We start from the raw sequence: 7,500 nt of genomic DNA, 5'->3' as shown, positions 1-7,500 counted from the left end.
CAGACCTCATCATGGTCGGCTTGTTCTTTAATCTTACCTTATACACACAGACTCTTATCAAACTGATCAACATGTCCACAATCTTCACCAAAGGCAAAGCAGTAATGCAGCTCAGCTACTGCAACAACGTCAGTTACGATACACACACAACTACTTCTCTTTTTATAGTGTCTGTCTGCCTGCCTCTGTCTGTCTGCCTGTCTGACTGCCTGTCTGACTGCCTGCCTGTCTGACTGCCTGTCTGTCTGACTGCCTGTCTGTCTGACTGCCTGTCTGTCTGACTGCCTGCCTCTGTCTGTCTGTCTGACTGTCTGTCTGACTGCCTGCCTGTCTGTCTGACTGCCTGTCTGACTGCCTGTCTGACTGCCTGTCTGACTGCCTGTCTGACTGCCTGTCTGAGGTCAGTGAGAGTCTGAGAGTGCTGAAGGTTCTCCTGACATTGTGCAGGTTGCTGAATGAGAACTTTATTACAGCTGACATAAGTCTGATTGCTAACAGATGAGGATAATCAAGCTGTGGGGTTAAGCAGGAAATCTGATTTCACATGTACACCCGCTTCAATGCAACCACACACACACACACACACACACACCTTATATCACTAATCAGTTTCTTTTACAATCATCATCCTCTGTTTTGCTTCATATAAGAAAAAAGAACAAAAGAGAAGGAATGTAATCATGAAGGGTTCAAATATACAATATGGTTGTAGATGTATATGACATCACTTCCTGCAGTTATGAGCCCAACAAGCTTGCATAACTAACCACAGATATCACAGGGTCTTGAGTTTAATCCAACTGTAACCAACACACACACAAACCAGACTCAGTTTACTCTATGTTGCACATTATAACAATACCTGGCTCATACTCATTAATTCAGATCACCATTAATGTGTGTGTGTGAGAGCGAGAGAGAGAGAGAGAGAGAGAGAGAGAGAGAGAGATTGCAGTCATTAACACACTGCCACCACTACCTCCAACTCTTTGCCCAAGTGTCACTGATTAAACAATCTCACCTCTGCAATTTTCCCCCTTTTACACACACACGTCATTTTGCTACCTTCTCTTTTAGGTTGTATCTTAAACACCACATATTGCATCTTACACACACACATCCCCACACACACACCAAACAGAAGGAGGATCAAGGCAAGTGGATGAAAAGAGGGCAAAGGGGATTTGCCTGAAGAACCAACCTCTCTCATTCACACACACACACCTCTAAACAAAGACCCATCCACCCCATGTCCCCTGTACATACTCACAAACACACACCACTGTATACACATGCATGTACACACAAGCGAGACAAAGGACAAATGATAGAGACGATTTAGAGACAGACGTTAGAAAGGCAGAGAGACAAGTAAGTTTATGGAGATGTGGAAGTGCATCTAATCAGTAATTCCTCACGGAGTCAGCACATGTGCGTGACAGGATGCAGTGTGTGTGTGTGTGTGTGTGTGTGTGTGTGTGTGAGAATACATTATGTTCCAACTCAAATGAAGCAGTGCGAGTGCAGTAAACTTTTGTGAAAGCATGAGGCAGGCGCTCTCTTTCTCTCTCCCATTAGTGAACTGGACCTGTTCGACAGTTTCCCACCAAACTGTTGGGTCTGTAGTGAACTCTGTAGTGAACTCTGTAGTGAAACCGTTTTTATTCGGTTTCTATACTTGTGTAAAGCTGCTTTGTGTTATATAAATAAACTAAAAAAATAATAATAGAGGAAATGTGAGTGTGCTGCATGCCAATTTGCTTACTTTACTTTGCACAATAAAAAGTATACAACTGCACGTACTGGAAAAGACTGTTGCTTAGTTACAGTGTAAACAAACGCCTTGTTGTTCATTATTTAGTAACCCCTATATAATTTATACTACATCATTTCATTTACCATTCCCTTGTTTTATTCATCACATTTTTATCTCTATTATAAAAACTAAAAGGTGTCAAAGAACTGCTCCTTCCTCGTGCAAGAAGCCCACACTTCTACCAAAAAGAACAGACCATACAGGTACCACGAAGACACTCATTTCACTATTTAGTACAAACTGAAAGCAGCACGTGTAAAACATTTCCGGCATCTTATTTAATACAACTGAACAATGGTGGGATTTGAACAACAAATGAATGAACTTGTATGGAAACCCCTGTCCCTCATCAGGTGATCACTGGGCTCATAAACCTGTTATAAGAACCTGAACACCATGTGTGAGGGGACAGAGAGGGAATCACCCCAAGGTTCAGTATCTCACACTGACTCTCTCATGCGTGCACACACCATCACTGTAAGAAGAAATAAATCAGTGTCCCGTGTCGGACTCCACAAAGTCCCCCAGAGAACATTTCTGTATCACTTTAGTGTCTTTAAATACAGAAATATAAACTACTACACATGTGGCACAGCATACGGCCTCCTCAGGCAGCGCTGTGTTAACTGTAGAGTGGGGAAGGAAGAGGACAGAACCGAGAAGGCGCATCGGGTTGGGGGCCGAGACAGGGGACATCGGAGCAGAGAAGGAGGGCGAGACGGAGATCGGGGCCTGAGGGGGTGGGAACGGAGCCCGAGAAAAGGGCCGTAGAAAGAGTGTACGATGGGCACTGTTTATTTATAGAGCACATTTCACACACATTGGGAAAAGTGCTTTACATAAAAGAACGTAACAATCATCACAACAATAAAACAAGGAATTTAAATACTTTAAAAATAAAAAGAGGAAAGTATTAAACACAGTGCAGTCCGTTTGGGCGCAGCACAGAAGCTCAGTCACACAATGCACAGCTAAACAGATGGGTTTGGAGTCTAGATTTAAAGGTGGCTAAAGTTTTAGCACATCTGATCTCTTCTGGAAGCTGATTCCAGCTGTGGGCAGCAGAAGAGCTAACAGCAGATTCCCCTTGTTGGGTGTGAACCCTCGGTATCTCACATGTTGCCCCTTTTACCACTGAGGCAGTTTGAGTGCTGGTTCGGAGCCTAATTTAATCTAGACTTAAGAACCGCTTGTGACAGGGGCTGTGGGCGGGGCTGTGGGCGGGGCTACTGTTAGCACCTTTGATAATGTACCTTAAGTAAACTAATGTTTAATACACTTTTACTTTACCACAATATGATACATTATCAGCACACATGATAGTAAGTAGCTACATGCTAAGGCTAACTTTTTTCTGTGTTAATGATAAAATAACGTTATGTACTTTCTCCATTACAACCTCCGTTTATACAGATTACATGGAGCTGCACGTACACGTTGGATTCGCTCCGTTTGGGTGTTAATGTAGGTTCACAAAGCCATGAGCATTAACAGTAAAGCAACATCCACCATTGTTGATGTGTTTGTCGCTGCTGCGCTAACGTTGCTGTGTAACGTGACACGTATACAGTGACGTCACACTCGGCTCTGTGATGCTCTCTAGCCGGTGGAAAGACAAACTTGTTCTTAGAAGGTTCACCAGTGGAACCAACTTTGAACCAGCACCAGTACTCGCTCTGAACCAGCACCCAGTTCTTTCTGGTGGAAAAGGGGCAAACTGACTCCATCCTAATGATCTGAGTGGTCTGTCTGGGTTACATACAGTGAGCAGATCTGCAGTGTATTTAGGTTCTTGGCCATTGAGTGATTAATAAACAAGTAAAAGTGCTTTAAAATCCATCCTAAATATAACTGGAAGCCAGTGTAAGGACCTGAGGACCGGTGTGATATGCTCTGATTTCATGGTTCTAGTCAGAACCCTGGCAGCATGAGCTGTTCACTGAGCTGCAGCTGTCTAATGGTCTTCTTGGGATGGTGAGGAGATCATTACAATGGTCCAATGGACAAGTTTCTCCAAGTCTTGCCTGGACACAAAACATCTAATCCTTCTTTAGAGATGATAGTACGCTGATTTAGTTACTGCTTTGACTACTGAAACTAAGGACGGTCTCCAATCACACCAACATTCTGGACTTTGTTGTTTGACCCCTAGAGTTAAGGTGTGTTACACCTTGTGAACATCTTTGTTTCCAAAGGACTTCAGTTTTCTCCTGTTTAAGTGATGATGGTGAGAAGGGTGTAGCAGTGACACTGACTGGGGATCGAATCAGAGGTTGTAGCAAGAAGAAGGGGGATGGGGATGATGGGGGTGGGGGGGGGGGTGTCAGTGAGAAGGAACAAGGCCACTTGTTTGTCACTGGACTTTACAGAAGACTGACATGAACCCAGAACCAACCACATACACGCTAAAGGACGTCTTAATGTGTCCAACATCTCAACCTCACAGCTTCACATTCACTCCAGTGAAGATCAGAAAACCATCATGGTGTAACAGATTCAAGTCCAGAAATCACACACTCACTCTCACACACTCACTCTCACACACTCACTCTCACTCTCACACACTCACTCTCACACACTCACTCTCACACACTCACTCTCACACACTCACTCTCACACACTCACTCTCACACACTCACTCTCACACACTCACTCTCACACACACACTCTCACACACACACTCTCACACACACACTCTCACACACACACTCACTCTCTCACACACACAGATGTTACATGTTTGTAAATAAGAGTATCTGAGGGTGTAAAGTGTAATTTAATATAAAATAACAGACTTGAATTGAACTGTTGATTTTCTCCCATTTAAACTTTGTACTAAGACTAAGTTCAAGCTTCAGGATCAGACATAGGACGGAGAGCAACGTTGTTTACATCCCAATAAGTAAATATTTAGAGTCCATTATTACTGACACTTTAATACTGGAGCGTGCAGGTACACACACACACACACACACACACACACACACACACCACAACAGTTCAAACTGCACAAAATAAAGCACAAACTCTGCGCTCCTGTTCCAGAGGGAAGAGGAACACACACACACACACACACGCCTGGTGAACACTGTCCTATAAGTGTGTGCAACTGGTGTATAAGCTGCCAGACCTCAAAGAGGAGGAGGAGGAGATCTCATCTCTCTCTCCCTCACATGCACACACAGCCTCATATCTGCTCCATGACTGAACACACACACACACACACAAAGGAGCTGCCATGTTGAGTTACACACACAGTAACACACACAGGTCATTTACTCTGTAGAGCAGAAACAAAACGTTTAAATAAAAGCTTTTCACTACCAATAAAGTACCAACAATAATATGATGTATCCTTCCCAACACACACACACACACACACACGGGGAGCTGTTATTGTGTCGGTTGTGTGTTAATGAAGTTTTCCTGTGATCTAAATGAAATATCTATTGTGTAAAAAACCAATGATGTGAATAAAACTCATTAGTGTGAGTGGTGTAACATGCATCAACACAACTATACAACACAACTATACAACACAACTAAAGCGCTTTCTGTTCAAAGTTCAAACTAATGAGCGGAAAACCAACTTATTGTGTGTGTGTGTTAGCTTGTAGCCCGTTAGCATGGAGTGATAAGACAATGAGGACACAAGCCAGGACTTCCACCACCTGATTAGCATTTTACACACATTATACAAACATTTTTCACTCGATCGAACACAACACACACGATAAAAACCATCCGGATTCGCGTGTGTAACCCGAACACCGAGCCGCACACACGCTAAAGCAGGAGGTTTAATGGTGTGTTGGATGAAAACTTGGCTGAATAATAAACCCCCCACAGGGACTGACCATCTGGCCTCGAGACAAACCTCGGACACCGGCTGTAGTCTCACTCAGAACCGGGGCAAAAACTCCTCCACACCGACAAAACCAGCCGAACCTCACGGAGCCGCCCGTTCGCGGGGTTCGGGACACTTTCCCCGGGATGTGAGGTGTTTTTCTCTCGGTGCTTTGTGGCCACTCCGTCACCTCAGAGCGCTTCACCTCGTGTAGTGCAGAATTAGCCTCCGCTAGCCAACTCACACACACACACACTCACTCTCTCTCACACACACACACACTCACACAATCACAACCGGCTGTGTTCTGGGGCTTAAGCGCTGTTTATAAGCTGTATATATTAAAGCTAGCGGTTTATTTGTTGTAATTAAACCAGTTTTTATCCGAAGTGCCCCGGGGTTAGGGTTAGTAACCAGGCTGTACATAAAGGTGGCCGGAGCTAAAGATGCTAATGCTAACACCGACCTGTGAGTGAGTCTGAAACAAACCAAAAGTTTATTTAACGCTTAGAATCGTCACGAACTCCGACATTCGCTTCGTCCAGCTGAAGGTTTCATTCACAGGTAGTGAGATAAAGTCATAAAGTCGTGTCGCTGCTTGTGTTTGTGTCACAATGGGAAAAGTGAAGCGGACACTTTTACAGCGTCACTACAGCGGGATTAAACAGCACATTGTTTAAGTTTAGTGTGTGTGTGTGTGTGTGTGTGTGTGTGAGCGTCTCTCACCTCAGATTTAAACTCCACACACTCTCCCTTCTGTCCCGCTCCAACAGACTAGTTTTCGGTTAAACGGCTCCCTGACGCTTCCTCTCCTTAAACCCGAGCCCAAGTCCGGCTTTTTATTCACTTTTTATCGGTTTAAAAACAAAAAAAAATCCGAATTGATCCAGTCGGTCTCGAGCCCTCGCTTCTCTCTCACACACACACACACACGCGCGCTCGCTCGCTCTCTCTCTCTCTCTGCTCGCGCACACGCACGGACTCCTCATGCGCGCTCACCTTCCAACAGGCAGGGGGCGCGTGCACGTGAGAGGACGCGCAAATAGAGCGCAGGCGCGCGCTGTGTGAACGAGTGACCGACCTCGCGGGTTCTTTGTGACGTAACTGCGCTCCCCCCCCCCCCCCAATTCATTATGTTTTATTTCATTAATGTTGCACCTTATATCAGGATCCACACTTTACTATAATATAATAATATCTAATAAAATATTTATTCCATTTAATTATTGTTAGTTAATAAAAGCATCTCATTATTGGTTTATTTGAGGTTCTGTTTGGTTTTACATCAGATTACAGCTGATCTCTTATCAGTGCAACACAGAGGAACTGTGAAGAGCTGAAAATCATGTTTTTATGAAACCTGCATGCAATATGTGTGTGTGTGTGTGTGTGTTTGTATTTGTGTTTGTGTGTGTGAGTTTGTGTGTATATGTGTGTCTCTGTATGTATTTGTGTGTGTGTGTTTGTATTTGTGTTTGTGTGTCTGTGTGTGTGTGTGTATGTGTTTGTGTGTATATGTGTGTCTGTGTATTTGTGTGTGTGTGTGTGTTTGTGTGTATATGCGTGTCTGTGTATTTGTGTTTGTGTGTATATGTGTGTGTGTGTATATGTGTGTCTGTGTGTGTGTGTGTGTGTGTGTGTTTGTGTCTGTGTATTTGTGTATGTGTGTTTGTGTGTCTGTGTGTGTGTGTGTATGTGTTTGTGTGTATATGTGTGTCTGTGTATTTGTGTGTGTGTTTGTGTGTATATGCGTGTCTGTGTATTTGTGTTTGTGTGTGTGTATGTGTATGTGTGTGTGTGTGTGTGTGTATATGTGTGTCTGTGTATGTGTGTGTGT

General features: G+C 43.9%; 1 protein-coding gene across 1 annotated transcript in view; it reads right to left on the bottom strand.

Annotated features, from left to right (window-relative positions):
• The window catches only part of chd7 (chromodomain helicase DNA binding protein 7), an 80,239-nt gene extending 73,625 nt beyond the window's left edge, over nucleotides 1-6,614 (bottom strand). Inside the window, exon 1 of the mRNA XM_060887947.1 lies at nucleotides 6,390-6,614. The gene's annotated coding sequence lies outside the window, so the exon portion shown is untranslated. The remainder of the gene's footprint in view (nucleotides 1-6,389) is intronic.
• Nucleotides 6,615-7,500: the final 886 nt, after the last annotated feature.

The sequence above is a fragment of the Tachysurus vachellii genome, chromosome 15 (assembly GCF_030014155.1).
Source record: "Tachysurus vachellii isolate PV-2020 chromosome 15, HZAU_Pvac_v1, whole genome shotgun sequence".
NCBI classification, from domain to species: domain Eukaryota; kingdom Metazoa; phylum Chordata; class Actinopteri; order Siluriformes; family Bagridae; genus Tachysurus; species Tachysurus vachellii.
Note: the sequence above shows the minus strand (reverse complement) of the source record. Positions and strands in the feature narration are given on the sequence as shown.